The 18,055-nt window shown below is 47.6% G+C and overlaps 1 protein-coding gene across 7 annotated transcripts in view; it reads right to left on the bottom strand.

The window, feature by feature from the left end:
- Positions 1 to 18,055, bottom strand: part of APBA2 (amyloid beta precursor protein binding family A member 2) — a 230,298-nt gene that overhangs the window by 179,614 nt on the left and 32,629 nt on the right. For all 7 annotated transcript variants that reach the window (XM_087428828.1, XM_087428827.1, XM_087428832.1 and 4 more), the window contains exon 2: positions 9,882 to 9,988. The gene's annotated coding sequence lies outside the window, so the exon portion shown is untranslated. The remainder of the gene's footprint in view (positions 1 to 9,881; positions 9,989 to 18,055) is intronic.

Here is an 18,055-nt window from a genome sequence, read left to right as displayed (position 1 = left end):
CGTGCCGTGCACATGTGCATTCTGTTTGAAGTGTTTGGCCCAAATCCAGTTTAGAACCACAGATATTGTTGCCCACGTCCATCTGCTGGGCGGGATGTATGGGTCTGTCATGGGCACAGGAGCTGCCCACTCAGTCCCACAGCTTGATGGTCAGCACTACCAGCTCAGCACCAGCCCCGACCAACCTCACAAACTTCTGAGGGCAGAAAACAGTCTCGAAACTTGGCCTACTTCTGGAAATGCCCCCAGCAGCAGCAGGCCCATGATGTACCCCTGCCAGCCCACCTCCACCCTGTAATGGCAGGGCCGGGGGGCTGGGGCCTCAGAGAGGTGCAGGGGACACAGTCTTTGAGCCTCTGCACCAACTCGGCTCTTCAACCTTTTTCCTCACTTCTTTTTATATAGATGTAATGGGCCAATATTATTACCCTTTAAGGAAAATAACTGCTATGATGCTTCCATCTGGGGCAGAAGCAACTTTATCCTTAGTGAGTGGGTGGCAGATCCACGCTTCCTCCTACAAGAACTGTGGTCTTTAGGAATACATATTTCCCCTTTCCCCTGGTGGAATTAGGAAAATAATATTTCTTACACTTGTAATTAAGAGCAGAACAGATGGTGACAGTTTAAAAATCTGTTCATGAGGATGGATGTTGGCAGTGGGATCGTCAACAAGATGTAGAGAACGGGGGCGATTCTGTTTTGCTCGATGTGCAGAAGGCCCAGTATTGCAATCCCAAAAACAAAGTATTGGGAATGTGGGAAAAGGAGTGGATGGAAGGTTCATCCACAGTAAGAGGGCAAAACAGCTGGCAATTTAGAAATGCCCATAGAAAAGCCCACCTGCTTCTGTGCAGGCCAGGACAACCCTGCTGCCCTGTGAGACCCTGGCGCCCAGCACCATTTTAAAGACAGACCATCAGCACCTGTGGGAGGCAAGCAACATCGTAATCCTGCATTTCAAATGGTAACGGTGGGCATTTCCTCTATCCAGCGAGGACATGTGGAAACCTCCCATTTGCAGTCTCACTCATGAACACTTTAGATTCACCAAAATCACAACACACAGGAGAACACCTACAAGTTAGCAGCCACCCACGCATGACCAGATGGCTTGGCCTCATTATTTATCACTTTGGGTTTATTCACTCAGAACGTGCTAGGCACTTTTCTGGGTGTGGGGACGAGAGGAAACAGACAGACGAAGTTCCAGTGCCCCACAGTTTATGTTCTAATTGAGAAGACAGGCAAAAAATGAGTGAACCATCAGATAAGGAACATAATTTAAGTGGTGATAACAGCCACGAGGAACATCAAAGCAGGGGAAGGACTGGCGTTCAGCTCCAACATCTAAAGAGCTTGGAAGTCATCACTCATGTCCTAACAATAAGAAAAAGCTGGACAAACGGAAAATCAATGACTTTTCTAGGACCCATCAGTGAACTAAATTTGCAGACTGCCCCCTGAAACCTGAAGGGCCAAGAAACATCTCCTCTTGGCTCTGGCAGAGGGAGGAGAAAGCAACCACTGTGAAACACACCTAGAGCCTTCCTCATAACAAAGGCTGCTGTCCAAGGGAAGACACCTGGCCAGAACCTGGTCTCAGAGCCATGGGGGTACAGCCTTCCTCTCACTGCAGCCCCTCTAGCCTTCCTGTCTCACCTAACAGAGTTAGAAAAGCTGTACAAGAAGAAACACCTGTAAAGGTCACAGCCTGGGAACACAGGTGCACCTGGAGACAGAGAAATAATCATAAGATTATAGAATGCTTCCCCTCCCCCACACCTTCCCAGCACACCAACAGGGCTCCAGCGTGACATCAGGTGACAACACTGGATTACAGCCGAAAGAGCTGCAAAATGCAGACTCTCTCTGAGGAGGAGTGCTGAGGGAAGCCCCAAGTCGAGAGAGCAGGCAAAACCAAGGCCACTGGAGGAGTCTGAAGCCTCTGGCTCCTCTGGCTACAACCAACATGACACATGGCCCCACTCCTAATGAGGTTGACATAAACCCTTACACTAAAGGCCTATTACCTCAGTTCCTATTTTACAATATAATATGCCTGGCTTTCAACAACAAATTCTAAAGCATGTGAAAGGCAAAAAATAAATTAAATTTTTTAAAAACCCATATTCTAAAGAAATAAAGCAAGCATCATAACCAGACTCAGAGATGACAGATGATGGAATTATCAGACTGGGAATTTAAAATAACTACAATCAATATGTTAATGGTTCTAATAAGAAAAATAGACAACATGGAAGAACACACAGGTAATGTAAATAGAGAGATGGAAAGTCTAAGAAAGAATCAAAAAGAAATGCTAGAGGGTTGGCCCCGTGGCCTAGTGGTTAAGTTTGACACACTCCACTTCAGTGGCCCAGGTTCAGTTCAAGGTGTGGACCTACACCACCCATTGGTGGCCATGCTGTGGTGGCGACCCACATACAAAATAGAGGAAGATTGGCACAGATGTTAGCTCAGGGCAAATTTTCCTCCACAACAACCACAAAAAAATTTTTAAAAAGAGATGCTAGAAAGCTAAAAAAAAAAAAACTGTAATAGAAATGAAGAATGTCTTTGATGGGCTCATCAGGAGACTCAACATGGCTGAGGATAAACATCAGCAAGCTTGAAGAGAGGTCAATAGAAACTTCCCCAACTGAAATGCAAAGAAAAAAAAAAACGGGGGCGGAGGGAGACAGAACAAGCTTGCAAAAACTGTGGGACAATATCAAAAGATACAACATACATGTAATTGGACTACCAAAAGGAGACAAAAGAAAAAATGGAAAAGAAAAAATATGTGAGGTAATAATGGCCAAAACTTTTCCAAAATTAATGATGGGCACCAAACCACAGATCCAAGAAGCTCAAAGAACACCAAGCAGAATAAATACTAAAAAAACCCCAAAAAACCTACACGTAAGCATATCATACTCAAACTACAGAAATCCAAAGACAAAGAGAAATCATGAAAGAAGCCAGGAGGTAGGGAAACATTTTATCTACAAAAGAACAAAGCAAAGAATGACAGCAGACTTCTCCTCAGAAACCATGCAAGCAACAAGAAAGTAAAGGAGAATCTTTAAAGTTTTAAGAGAAAAAAATTAACCTAGAATTCTATATCCAACAAAATTATCCTTCAAAAGTGAAGGAGAAATAAATACTTCCTCAGCCAAACAAAAACTGAGGGAATTCATCACCAGCAGACATACCCTGATAGAAATGTTAAAAGATTTTTCTTCATGCAGAAGGAAAATTATATAGGTTGGAAACCTGAATCTACATAAAGAAAGGAAGAGTGCCTGAGAAAAAATAAATGAAGGTAAAATAAAATCTTATCTATTTCCTACTCGAATTTGATCTAAAAAACAATGGTTTATTTAAGGCAATAATATTAACAATGTATTGTGTGATTATAGCTTATGGATAAGTAGAATGAATGACAGCCATGTCACAAGGGATGGGAAGGAGGATCTGGGAACACTCTGTTTTAAGGTACTTGCACTAAATGTGAAGAAGTATATTTAGTGTTATTTGAAGGTGGACTTAGATTATTTAAAAATGTAAATTGTAAATTCAGGTGAACACTAAAAAATTTTAAAAAGTATAAATGATAAGCTAAGAGAAGAAATATAATGGAATCACATATAACGGTCAATGAAAACCACAGAACTCAGAAAAAGAAGCATGTGGTAAGAATAAAAGACAGTTATTCAAAAGTTCGATATTAACCTAAATACATCAATAATCATTTTAAATGTGAATGGGCCAAATACACCAATTAAAAGATAGAGATTGTCAGAGTAAATAAAAACACAAGACCCAACTATATGCTGTCCACAAGAAACTCCTTTTAAATATAAAGACTATGATATGTTAAAAGTAAAGGGATGGAGAAAGATACACCATACTAAGTCTAACCAAAAGAAAACTGGACTACCAATACTAATTTCAGACAAAGCAGACATTAGAACAAGGAAATTATCATGGATAATGAGGGGGCATTACATAATGATATGTAATTCAATTCAATTCTCCAAGAAGAGATCACAATCCTGAAGAGCTATGCACCTAACAAAAGAGCATCAAAATATATGAGGCAAAAACTGATAGAATTAAACGGAGAAACAGACAAATCCACTATTATAATTGGAGCCTTCAACACTCCCTGTCAGTAACAAGCAGGCAAAAAATCAACAAGGATAGTTCACTTTAACAGCACTATCAATCAACTGGACCTAATTGACATTTATAGAATATTCCATCCAACAACAGCAAAATATATATTCTTCTCAAGCTTGTATGGAACATTCACCAAGTGTTTTAATCCATTTGAGCTACTCTAACAAAATACCATAGACTGAGTGGCTTATAAACAACAAACATTTATCTTTCAAGTTCTAGATGCTGGAAGTTCAAGATCAGGGTGCCAGCACTGTCAGGTGAGGGTCCTCTTCCAGGTCTCAAACTTCTCATTGTGTCCTCATATGGCAGAAGGGACGAGGGGGCCTCTTTCATAAGGCCACTAATCCCATCATGAGGACTCTGCCTAATCACCTAATCACCTCCCAAAGGCCAAATCACTTCCTAATACCATCACCTGCGGGTTATGATTTCAACATAAGAATTTGGGGGGGACACAAACATTCAGACCACAGCACCAAGATAGGCCACTTTTGGGGCCAAAAAGCACACCTTAACAAGCTTTTAAAAAATAGATATTGCACAAAGTATTTTCTCAGACCAGACTGGAATTAAACTAAAAATCAGTAACAGGAATATATGTGAAATCCCCAAATATCTGGAAATTAACACAATTCTAAATAACATATGGGTCAATGAGGAAAGATGGGGGCAAATTTTTAAAAATTTTTTTGAACTAAATGAAAATGAAAATACCACTTGTCAAAATTTGTAGAATGTAGCAAAAGCACTGCTTAGAGAGAAATTTATGGCATTAAATGTAAATTTAGAAAAGAAGAAAGATCTAAAATCAATAACCTAAGCTTCTACCTTAGGAAACAAAATGAAGAACAATTTAAGCCTAAAGCAAGCAGAAGAAATATAATAAAAATTAAAGCATAAATCAACGAAATTGAAAACAGGCAAATCATAGAGAAAATCAACAAATCCAAATCTGTGTTTTTGACCAAGCTAACCAAGAAAAAGGAGCAAAGACACAAATTACTAACATCAGAAAGCAAAGAGAGGTCATCAATACTGATACCATAGACATTAAAAAGATACTAAAGGAACAGTACAAAGAACTCTATGCCCCAAAATTTGAAAATTTAGATAAAACAGACCAATTCCTTAAAAGATATACACTACCAAACACATACAAGAAGAAATAGACAAACTGAATAGCTATATGTATTAAAGAAATTGAATCAATAATTAATAACCTTCCAAAAAGAAATCGCCAGGCCCAGATGGTTTCTCACATGAATTTTACCATTTAAAGAAGAAATGATACCAATTCTCTATGATCAATTTCAGAAATTAGAAGAGGAAGGAACACTTCCTAACTCATTTTATGAAGCCAGTACTACCCTAATATCAAAACCAGACAAAGACATTACAAGAAAAGAAAACTCTAGACCAATACCCTTCATGAACATACACTTAAAAATCCTCAACAAAGTATTAGCAAATAGAAGCCAAGAATGTATAAGAAGAATTATATACCATGACCAAGTGGGATTTATTCCAGGATGCAATATGAGAACATGAGAAAATCAATCTGTGTAATCCACCACACAACAGACTAAAGAAGAAAAATCATATGATCATATCAATTGATACAGAAAAAGCATTTGATAAAATCTAATACCCATTCTTGATTTAAAATAAAATATGAATTGGGCCGGCCTGGTGGCACAGCGGTTAAGTGCGCACGCTCTGCTGCAGCTGCCTGGGGTTCTGATCCCAGGCGCGCACCAATGCACCGCTTGTCAAGCCATGCTGTGGCAGAGTCCCATATAAAGCAGAGGAAGATGGGCACGGATGTTAGCCCACGGCCAGTCTTCCTCAGCAAAAAGAGGAGGATTGGCAAATGTTAGCTGAGGGCTGATCTTCCTCACCAAAAAAAAAATATACATATATATGAATAGAGAACACCCTTAGCTTGATAAAGAGCTTCTACAAAAACACCTACAACTATTAGGGAAATGCAAATCAAAACCACAATAAGATACCACTTCACACTGATATGGTTGGCCATAATTTTTTAAAAAAAGAAAAGAACAAGTGTTGGTGAGGATGAGAAAAAACTGAACTCTTGTATAATGCTGGTGAGAATGTAAAATGGTACAGCAGTTGTGGAAAACAGTTTGGTAGGTCCTCAAAAATTACCATATAACCCAGAAATTCCACTCCCAGGTATATACACAAAATAATTGAAAACAGGTATTCGAACAAATACTTGTACACACATGTTCAAAACAGCATTATTCACAATAGCCAAAAGGTAGAAACAACCCAAATGTCCATCAATGGCTGAATGGATAACCAAAAGCGGTATATCCACACAATGAAATAGTATTCAGTCATAAAAAGGAATGACGTGCTGATACATGCTACAACACGGACGAAACTCATAAACATTATGCTAAGTCAAAGGAGCCAAATACAAAAGGTCTCACATTGTATGATTTCTAATTTATAGGAAACATCCAGAATAGGTAAATCCATAGAGACGAAAGCAGAGAGATGGCTGCCAAGCAACTGGGTCGGGGGAGAATGGGGAGTGACCGCTTAATGGTTATGAGTGTTTCCTTCTGGGATGATGAAAATGTCTTGGAACTCAATAGTGGTGATAGATGTACAACACTTGGAAATGCACTAAATGTTACTAAATTACACACTTTAAGATGGCTAATGGTTAATTTCATGTTATGTGAATTTTACCTCAATTTTAAAAAAATCAACTATAGGTAACATATTTAACAGTGATAAACTGGAGACTTTCCCCCTAAGATTGAGAATAAGGCAAAGAGACTGAGAAAAATGACATCCAACACAGTGCGATATTCGGGATGACGAGGACAGAAAATCGTGAGTTGATTTGTCAACACTGAGTGTTGGTGACTGGATGACAATTCTCAGTGAGAGGAGAGGGTGGGAAGCCGACCAGAGTGAGCTGAAGAGTGACCGGGCCAACTTCTGGTTTTTAAGAAGTGGGTCACAACCTTTCTGTGTCTTCTCTTTTGTGTGTGTGTGTGGGTGTGGTGTGTGTGTGTGTGTGAGGAAGAGTAGCCCTGAGCTAACATCTTTTTGCTTGTGGAATCTTCCTCTTTTTGCTTGAGGAAGACTGTTGCTGACCTAACATCTGTGCCCATCTTCCTGTATTTTGTATATGCGACACCGCCACAGCATGGCGTGATGAGCAGTGTGCAGGTCTGTGTCCAGGATCCGAACCCGCAGAGCAGAGTGCATGTACGGGCCAGCTGGGCCAGCCCTTGCGTCTTCTCTTGAAATCACTCAAAAACAAGAACAAGAAATGGAAATAAACACTCATCAGAAATTGAACTGTCTTAGATCTGGAGGATGTTTGTTACTGTCTCATGATCTAACCTATCCTGACTGATACATATTTTATAAGGATTTATCCCAAAATTATGATAATAACTATACGGGTTAGATAGAGCAGCTCTACCAAGGGAAAACTATGAGTTAAAATCATCTTTATCACAATAGGAAGTCCAGAAATAACAGATCATACATATTCTTTACCAATATGGAGATAAATCCCAGAAGAAATGGCTGAAAGCAAGAAGCAGTGGTCCATGGGGAGTGGGATAGGGCAAGAACTGCACAGAGACAGTGGGGGTGGCAGCCAGGCGTCTGCTATTTTTTTCATAAAACTTTTAGAACTCTTGGACTTCTTAAAATATGCATACGTATTATGTTGATAAAAATAATATTTGAAAAAGTCAATCAAGGGCTTGAGGGGGCCAAGGGTGGGTGGTACATGTCATGTCCCAGCAAGAGATGACCTGGCCAAGAAGGCTGTGTAAGCACGCCCATGCATAGGGCTGAGTCCTAGCTGCCTCAGTTTCCCCAGCACCCGGGACAGGGCCCCACACAGTGACGGAGGTGGCTGAGGCCTTGGAGCCACACGTGGTGGGTCTGAATTCTGGTTCTACCACTTTCGGATTCTGTGCACATGGGCAAGAACTCAGTTTTCTCACTGGCCTTCGGTAGCGAGCATTCAAGGAGTCTCTATGTAGCGCCCTCAGCACAGTGCTCGGCCCACACGTGGCAAATCAATGGTGTTACCGCTGCTTATAAGGTCTCAACAAATAGTTGAAGGAGCTGCAGGGTTGAGAGGCACAAGGAGGATAGAATGGGGTGTATCAGGAAGTTTCCTGAAAGAGGGTGTGAAGTGGGGTTGGCACTGAGCTAGCGCAGTGGGAACAGGGTCTGGATCAGGGACTGGACAATGGAGACATCAACAGGAGCAAAGCCATCAGGGAGGGCACTGTGGGAGCCAAGCAGGGGCTGTATAAGAACAGGGACCTAGAAGGCGAGGGCAGACCACCCACTGAGGGACAGAACGTGGGCTGGGAACTCAGCTGTGGCCCGCTGTGTGCTGCACTCAGATACTCCGCTGGGGAATGGGCTTGTGAGTGCTGGATGACGATGCTCCCCCCCACTGCATAGGCTGCTCCAATGACCAAACCCAGCAGGCAGCTGGAGGATGGGCCCCACTCCGGGAGGGGACTTGTTATGCATTGAATTATGGCTGTGGAAACAATGTTCAAGCCTTAATCCCCAATACCTGTGCATGTGACCCTATTTGGAAATAAGGTCTTTGCAGATGATCAAGGTAAGCTGAGGTCATCAGGGTGGGTCCTAATTCAATATGGCTGGTGCCTTATGAAAAGGAGAAATTTGGATTCACACACAGACACCCAAAGAGAAGGCCATGTGAAGATTAGAATTATGCTGCCACAGCCAAGGAACGCCAAGGATTGCTGGCAGACCACCAGAAGCTGGGAGAGAGGCCTGGAACATACTCTCCCTCACAGCCCTCCGGAGGAACCATCCCTGCTGACACCTTGATCTTAGACGTCCAGCCTCCAGAACTGAGAGAGAATAAATTGCTGTGGTTTAAACCACCCAGACTGTAGTACATTGTTTCAGCAGCCCTAGAAAACTAATAAGGCCTGGTAGCTCTCATTTCCAGCAGGTGACACCCCTGAGCGGGGGACACCCTCACACCTGACCTCATCTGATGCCTCAGACACAGCCCTAGTTCTTGCACAATCCACCTGTGGGGACTTTCTGCAGTGGTCCCACCCCACCTGCTGCCCCTGGGGAGGGCCCTGCCCACACCAGCAGCGCCTCAGGCCAGCCACCTGGGTCAACAGTGAGCAGCCTGAGGTGCAGAACAATTTAGGAACTGTTATGGCCGGGGGGGCCCACATCCTGCAGGCCCTGCCTCCTGGGCTCCCAGGGAGACCCACTCACCCAGATGCCCGGGGTCCATCAGCACCCTAACAGGAAGGGGGGTACCCAAGGAGGCAACACGGCACCGCTGGGAGAACCAGAGCCACTCAGGACAGCAGAGAGGGGTCCAGAGGGTCTGAAAGGAGAGACGGACAGGTCACAGGAAACACACAGTCTACTGCGTGGCCTTTCATCCTCTAGGAACGCCCTGTACTCCTTCCTTTCTCCCCAGAATAAAAGTAAACTGATCAAAACAGAAAACAATGTAAAACTTTAGTGTGGCTGCATTTAAGCTTTTGTCAGAGGCAAGGGCAGTGCCACCATCACTACTCTCCCAGCTCCCATTTAGCACATGAGCCCCAACACAAACACGAATGTCACGTCAGGCAGAGCACGGCGCTGACGGCCACAGGCCCACTCACTTGGAATCTCCAGGCCCGAGAGGACTCTCAGCCATCCGCAAGACAGTCCTGGCCTCGGCGGCTGGCTTGTCCACACGAGATTCAGCAACGCTCAGATCTTCTGGAGACTGAAAGGAAAGAGCACAAACAGAGCATCAGCGGGCTGAGCACACAAGCCACCCGTTTATGAACAGAGGGGCGGTCACCCACCCACGGGACGGATCGCTCACTCACATAAGGGGCCATCAGCTCCCTGCGCCATAACCTCGAAAGCAGCTCAGAACCCGGGATCAGAACTTGAGGGTTCTGCAGTGTGGCCGGACATTTTGAAAATCAGAGTCCCAAGGGGATCATAAGTCTCCCCAGGTTTTCAAGTGAGCCCTCTTGTTTCTACCCGGGGTTCAGCAAGCACAGACAACTGACGATTTGAGGTGGGGAGCAGCTGGGCCTCAGTCCCAGAGCAAGGGGAATGCATTTCTCAAACCCTTTTGGAGGAAGATACGGGAAATCCCGCGGCATTAATATTTCAGGTCTCATTTGCTCTGACAGGAAATGAAGCACATTCTTCAAAGTTCTGTTCCCCACTTGGTTTTCCAAAGAAGCAAAATGCTACACAAGATACAGAGCTTGGTGTCCTTTGGGTTGTTTATCTTAAAATCATGTGTGCTGCACATGGTGGTGGAAGAATTCTACAAAATACACTAAACAAAGCCTTTTCAAAGAAAGGGTGACCATGTGCACATGTGGGTGCACAGTACAAGCCATCCCATGTGCAAATGACATCGTTTCCCCTGACACATGGGGGCACCAGCACTCAGCCCGCGGCCTGCAGAGCAGCACCCACCTCGCGTGGGCCATCGCCTGGATGTCTGCGTGGAGCTGGACCGCAGAGACACCTGGCTCACACCCTCACTCTGCCACCTGCAGCCTGAAGACTAAGGAACCCACCCATGCCTCAGTCTCTTCACCTCAGAGGATGATGGCAGCACTGAGATATCGGGGTTCAGGCCCCACCTCCCACACCTGCACAAGGGTCTCCCTATCATGTCAAATGAGGACACTGACGCCCATGACTTATGAGGTTCCTTGAGCTTTAACATTGATGGCTGCCGCCATGTTTCCTGCCCAGAGCGGGCCACCCAGTGGAGGCCTCCAAACACAGGCCTGCTCCACCCACTGTGGGCCCACTCAGAAACCGATGGAGCAGGGCGTCATGGTCCATGCGGATAACACCCAGGCCAAACCACACCTGTGCCTGCCCTCACCTACAGCCAGGGACTCTAATGGGGCACATGGAAGCACGGTGCTACATGACAGGGTCATCAACTCTGGACCACAGTGTGGGAGGCGAGCAAGCTCCCAGTCCCGGGCCCTGCCCTTTGCTGCAGCCTCACCTCTATCACACCCCAAGACCCCACGCTGTCAGTGCCTCATCCCCTCCATGCCAATGTTTGAGTCCTTCTCTTTTTTGTTCCTCCAGAATCTTACTGATAAACTCCTATTCATTCTTCAAAACCCAACTGGGAGAGACATCCCTGAACTCCGAGTAACCACACTCTTCTCAGTTTGTCTTGTTTCTGCAGTTTTCACAATCATTCCCTCCTGCCCCCTCTAGAAGCCTGCCTGGCCCCACGAAGGCATACCATTCCAGAGACTGGAAATGGCACTGCGGCCAGGAAACCAAGGACATGGGCCTCAAACACAGCCTTAAAGAAAGGGGAGGATAAATACAAGGAGCTTTAAAGACTGAGAAAGGACTCTGTGGGGGGGGAGCACTGGGATGGGGTCAAAGACACCAGCTACGGCAGAAGGGAAGCAGCGGAACATGCAGAACATGCCGCTGAAACCATGCTGAGCATCAAACACCAACCTCGGAGGCCAGTTCTCATCTCACAGGCAAATGGGTCCCCCAGAAGTTCCGGACTGTAGAGAGGGGTTATCGTGTCAATACGGTGCAGGATGACCCGGGAGGGGCAGGGGTCATCCAAGAGCCCCCAGAAAAGAAATGCAGAGATCACCCTGGGGGCCAAACTCGCAGAGCCCCTCGGGGAGAAGACAGAGGCATGACACTCACTGAGCCCCCCACAGGGTATGTTGATGATGAAGCCACTCAGGAGAGGCCTGCAGAGAAAAGCTCCCCCGTGACCCCCGCCTGCTCCCCATGACCCCGGGCCCTGCGTCGTGTGCGGAAGCTGCCTGCCAGTCCCCAAAGCTGCGTAATCACCACAATGCAAAACGCCTTTAGCCAACCTGCCCGTTAACTGCCACGGGCCACAGGCTGCCACATGCCGCATGGCTCTGAGGCTAAAAAAACAGCCAGCTTCTTGGCGACACTCCTCCCCCAGAGGCCATCTGCAGAGTCAGAGGCGCGCTGCCTGGAACTGGGGTGTCTTCAGTCTGTCATCCACCCTCCACTCAACAGCCAGCTGTAGGGCCAACCTGCTGTGCGCAGGCCGAGGCCCTGGGCTCTCTGCTGCCATGCCTGGCAGATGACCCTCCTGGCAGGGTGCCGGTGACATCATGCCTTCCTCCCTGTGCTTAGCCTCACATGGCCCACCCAGAGAAAGGGTTTGCAGGGAAATGCAAAACATTCCAGCAACTCATAAATCCCCAGTCGTGAACTGACCGGGGATAAAGCAGGGTTCCCAGGGGCCAGCTGCTGCCCTCCACCACGGCTTCCCAACCCCAGAAAAAACATGGGAAGGCCAACGCCAGCACTCTGCTCCTGGTAACTAACCGCCCTAGCCCACCTCACAATGAATAGTGACCCAGCGTTGAAGTGACCCAGCTGGGAACAGCCGAGCCGGGGCTGGGCTAGCACGGGGACACTGCCAGAGGACAGCCTGGCCTGTTGGGAGAGACATGGTGCTGGCAGCATCACGCCCACCTCCACCAGACCCACACTGGCCCTGGGCCCCTGGACAGCAGGAAAATGGTCGAGCTCTGGAGGGCAGGGCTCGCAGGGTCAGGCCTATCCCCAGGGTCGAGGGCAGCTCCAACCTTTGTAACCTGCTGGAGTCAGCCCTGTGTGTGCTGTGGCCAGGCTACCCAGCCCTGCCCCAACCCCTGCTCACACCCACAGGCCACCACGCACACAGTCCACCATCATTTAGTCTTCTCTCAGCCAAGAGAAGGTCCCAGTGTGTCCCCTCCCCAGGCTCACCCACCCAAGGAGGCTCAGTGAGGCCTTTCTCCACCAGGCCCCTAGAGAATCAGAGACAGAAGACATACAGCTGGCCAACAGGCACATGAAAAGGGGCTCAACAGCACTAACCTTCAGGGAAATGCAAATCAAAACCGCCATGAGACATCACCTCACATCTCTTAGAACGGCTATTATCAAAAACACAAGAAATCTCATTCGCTGCTGGTGGGAATGCAAACTGGTGCAGCCTCTATGGAAAACAGTATGGAGATTCCTCAAAAAACTAAAAATAGAAATATCTTATGATCCAGCCATCCCACTTCTGCGTATTTATCCAAAGAACTTGAAATCAACAATCCAAAGAGGCATATGCACCCCTATGTTCATTGCAGCATTATTCACTATAGCCAAGATGTGGAAGCAACCCAAGTGTCCACCGACAGATGATTGGATAAAGAAGATGTGGTATACATATATATATATATATATATATATATATATATATATATATATATATATACAATGGAATACTACTCAGCCATAAAAAAAAGACAAAATCATCCCATTTGCAACAACATGGATGGACCTGGAGGGTACTATGTTAAGTGAAATAAGCCAGACAGAGAAAGACAAACACTGTATGACTTCACTTGTGTGGAATACAAACTAACACATGGACAGAGAGAACAGTTTGGTGGTTACCAGGGGGAACCTGGGCACAGGTTGTGGGCACAAGGGGTGAAGGGCACATTTATATGGTGACTGACAAATAACAATGTACAACCGGAATCTCACAATGTTATAAACTATTATGACATCAATTAAAAAAACACAAGAAATATCAAGTGTCAGTGAAGATGTGGAGAAAAGGGATCCCTTGTGCACTGCTGATGGGAATGTAAATTGGTGCAGCCACTACGGAAAACAGTATCAAAGTTCCTCAAAAAATTCAAAATAGAACTACCATATGATCTAGCAATTCCACTTCTGGATATATATCTGAAGAAAATGAAAACACTAACTTAAAGAGATATCTGCGCTCTCATGTCCATTGCAGCATTATTTACAATTGATAAGACATGGAAACAACCTAAGTGTCCATCCATGGATGAATGGATAAAGAAGATGTGGTATATATATGCACCTACATATACATATACACACAGTGGAATATTATTCAGCCATAAAAATGAAGGAAATCTTACCATCTGCAACAACATGGATGGACTCTGAGGGTATTATGCTAAGTGAAATAAGTCAGAAGGGAAAGACAAATAAGCTATGATCTCACTTATATGTGGAATCTAAAACAAACAAACAAAAAAAAACGAGCTCATAGATACAGACAACAGATTGGTGGTTGCCAGAAGTGGGAGGTGGGAGGTGGGCAAAATGGGTGAAGGGGGTCAAAAGGTTCATATCTCCAGCTATAAAATAAATAAGTCCTGGGGATGGGATGTGAAGCATGCTGACTATAGTTAATAACACTATATTGCATATTTGAACATTGCTAAGAGAGTAGATCTTAAAGTTCACATCACGAGAAAAAGAAAATTTGTAACTACGTATGGTAACGGATCTTAACTAAGTGTGGTAATCATTTCACAATATAACCAAACACCCAATCATTACACTGTACACCTGAAACTAACATAACGTTATTTGTTAATTATACCTCAATTTGAAAAAAAGAATCTGAGAAGGCAAAAACATAAAACCCAGGTCTGGGAAGATAGAAACGAGAATGTGTGGACCAGGGGCAGGGGCCCAGATGTTAGGGTCAAAAGGCCCTGCCCTGAGGCTCTGCCCAGTGCAGATACAGCCCGGCCTCCAGGTGGTGAATGGCAGCCGGGGCAGGCACATCCTCCTTGCAGCCCTCAAGCAAACAGCACACGGCCCTGGCGGGCATCCTGGCACAGTTAAGTCAGTCTCCGTGAAGCCCTTCATGTTTCCTCCACCTCCAAGAGCCGAAGAATCAGAGGAAGCCAAACGTGGGTCCCCAAACGTGAAGCATGAATGTGGAGAACCTGCTCGCATCTTCCCCCAAAGCCTTCTCATCTCAGTTGACGGCTACTGTCCTTCAAGTTGCTTAGGCTGAAGCCTTGGCGCCAACCTGAGCCTTCTCCTTCCCTTACCCCCATACCCATCAGGAAACCATGCTGGCTCCACCTTTGAAATCAACAGACTCCCAGTACTGTTCCCCCATGACCACCAATGCCCTGGGCTGAGCAGCCATCTCCTAACAACTCTCTGCCTCCTTGCTGGCCCCCTTCCAACCAGCCTTGGTGCATCAGTCCAAATGATCCTTCCCAACGTTAAGTCCTCACCATGGTCTCCGGGGCCCTACACAATCTGGCACCCGCCCCTTCCACCTCCCCTCATGACCTCTCCTGCTATCCCTCTGCCCTCACTCCCTCAGCACCAGCCACCTGGCCTCCTTGCTCTTCCTCAAACACAGCAGACAGGTGCTACCCCAGGGCCTTTGCATGGGCCATTCCCCTAGTTGTCCATATGGCTCCCTCCCTCCTCTCCTCCATGCTGCTGCTGCTCATACCTCACCCTCCCCGACCACCCTACTTAAAACCAGACCACCACCCACCCAGCCTTTCCCGGCCTCCTTCCCTGCTTTATGCTTCCAGCACCTAAAACAGGACATATTTCTTTTATTTATCTTGGTTATCGTCTGCCTTCCCTGGCTGAAAAGTGGGCTCTCTGAGGGCTGGGATTTTCCATCGACACTCAGTAAACACTTGTGGAATGAATGAATGCGTCCGTCCTCACTTGGAGGGAAGCAGGACACGTGTATGCCACAGCCGGCAGCTGGTGACCCAGGAAGCTGACGGGCACACGGCACTGCTCTCCACCTCACACGGTGATGCTGACGAGACTGGCTCTCCAAACCGCCCAGCAGGAAGAACAGGGTCCAACTGTCCCCTCAAAATAAGCCCTGAAAGAGTGCTACCAGGAGCCCAGAGCTAGAAGCACCCCAGGCCAACCCTTCCTTTCGCAGGGGAGGCAGCGGGCTCAGAGGGCAGCGTGGACTCTCGGCGTGCAGCTGGGCCCCACGTCCAGGGCCCTCCAACCATACAACAAGCCTCGCCGTGGTCTGCAGCTCTGACTGCTTCTCAAGAACACCCCTGGCAGCAGGGGGCACAGGCCCTGGACCAGAGCCGGGCACGAGCACCCCCAGAGGCGGCCGGGCAGTGGGGAGGAGCGGGCTGGGCCAGACCACCTGGGCGTGCTTCCTGAGAACCCTGCAAACTAAACTCCCCCGGCTTCTTGCGTCCCCTCTAGAGCACGGGGCCTCTCAGAGACCTCAGTGTGCTGGGGGAGGCGGGGGGCATCAACAGGTGCCCACATGCAGGGGGCAGTGCCCGCCAGGGCTGAGTCCGCCCGCCATGCTTCCAAGCAACACCCAGACTCCAGGCTGCGCCGGGACACACAGAGACAGAAAAGGAGAAAAACACCTCTGCAAAGACGGACAGGAACCAGCATTTTAAGCAAAATAATGAGAGGAAATAGACTCCAACAGCCCCTTTCCTCAATACTGTTCCAGAGTTCTCCTTACTAACCTAATGTGGGCGCGCTCTACAAGGCCTTCTGAACCATGCTACGCAGACAGGCAACAGTAAGGTTCACCACGATTTTCCTGAAAAATAAAACACTCTCCCATGATGGAAGGAAATAATCACATCGTGGCGTGGTGGCGGATCTGGAACAACCGTCACGGCTCGTGTCCACAGCTGGATGACAAGCGCCCTCCCCATCAGCCAGGCTCCCTGACGGAACCCACGACACACAAACCTGGCGAGGACGGCGCCTTGTTCTCCAGCTTTTCCTGGCGGGGGGGGGGGGGGGCGGGGGGGGATGAACAGGGGTCTGCATGGTCATCCCCCCTGATCCTCTGCAGGTGGAGGAGGCACAGATGAGGAAGCAGGTCCTGGGGGAAGGAGCCCACCTCGGCTGACGCTGGTGGGTAGAGGGGCGCTCCCTAACTTCGGGTGACCATGCAGGCACAGGCGTCTGGCCTGAGGGAAAGTCTAGGACGGCCAGTTCCCCGCGATGGCCCCGCGGGACCGGCTCAGGGCTGTGCTCACAGCACAGCCCTGAGCCCCTGGCCAGGACAAAGGCAGGAGGAGGATCCACTCTCCTTCACAAAAACTCAAATCCACAGGCACACCCCACCTCAGAGTTCCTTGTCCCTTTCAAAGGGTCCTGGGAGCCGAGGCATGTTCTGAGAACATCTGTCCTGGGAAGGCGCTCTGGTCCAGGTCCACGGCAGCCCCCAGCACGGTGCCTGTGACAATGGCCATATCAGGCACCTGCGCAGGCTCCGAAGGCAGCAGGGCCACCCAGTCAAGTGTGTGGGGTAAGAGAATCAGGATCAACTGTCAATGGCAGCAAAATGGTGACTCTAGAATGCACTGACCACAGGCTCCTGTGCCTCAGAGAGCAGCACTGCAGGGAGGAGAACGGAGCAAGACCCAGGCCCCAGTGGAGAGCACAGAGGGGCCACAACGGTTTAGGGCAGAGGGATCAGGACAAGTCCACCCCCAGGCCCAGGGCAGAGGGTCCTCCCCAGATGGGAGCCCCTTGTCCTGCAACTATAACTTGGAGGGCTCTCCCTCCAAGAATCCCTCCAGGCCCATCTGCCCAGAGGGAGAAAAACCAGCGGGCACTGAGCCTCACCCTGGTGAGTGAGCGGCAGCCTGAGGGAATTCCACTCTTACCCTGTCCTACCAGGCCAGCAGAGGCTCAGGAAGGGCAAGGCACTTGCTCAAGGTCACAGAGCTAAGTCCCAGGTGCAGCCAGGGCCCAAACACCTGGTGACCACATTCCAAAACTCTGTGTCCTTGTGCCCACTGTTCCGTCCCCCGTCTGGGCTTCAGACATGGGTAGCATTCAAGGCAGGATGTGATGATGTGGCCACATCTTTTTAAGCAATTAAGCATTTTTAGGTATATCTTTCTACTTTGCCAACTTTTGAGAATGTTACAATTTTGTCTTACGCCAAAAGGAGACTTCCCTTTGACCATCCTAAGTGTCCTCA

The sequence above is a fragment of the Ceratotherium simum genome, chromosome 3 (genome assembly GCF_057802395.1).
Source record: "Ceratotherium simum simum isolate JZ-2026a chromosome 3, ASM5780239v1, whole genome shotgun sequence".
Lineage (NCBI taxonomy): Eukaryota > Metazoa > Chordata > Mammalia > Perissodactyla > Rhinocerotidae > Ceratotherium > Ceratotherium simum.
This window is presented reverse-complemented; position numbering and strand designations above follow the sequence as displayed.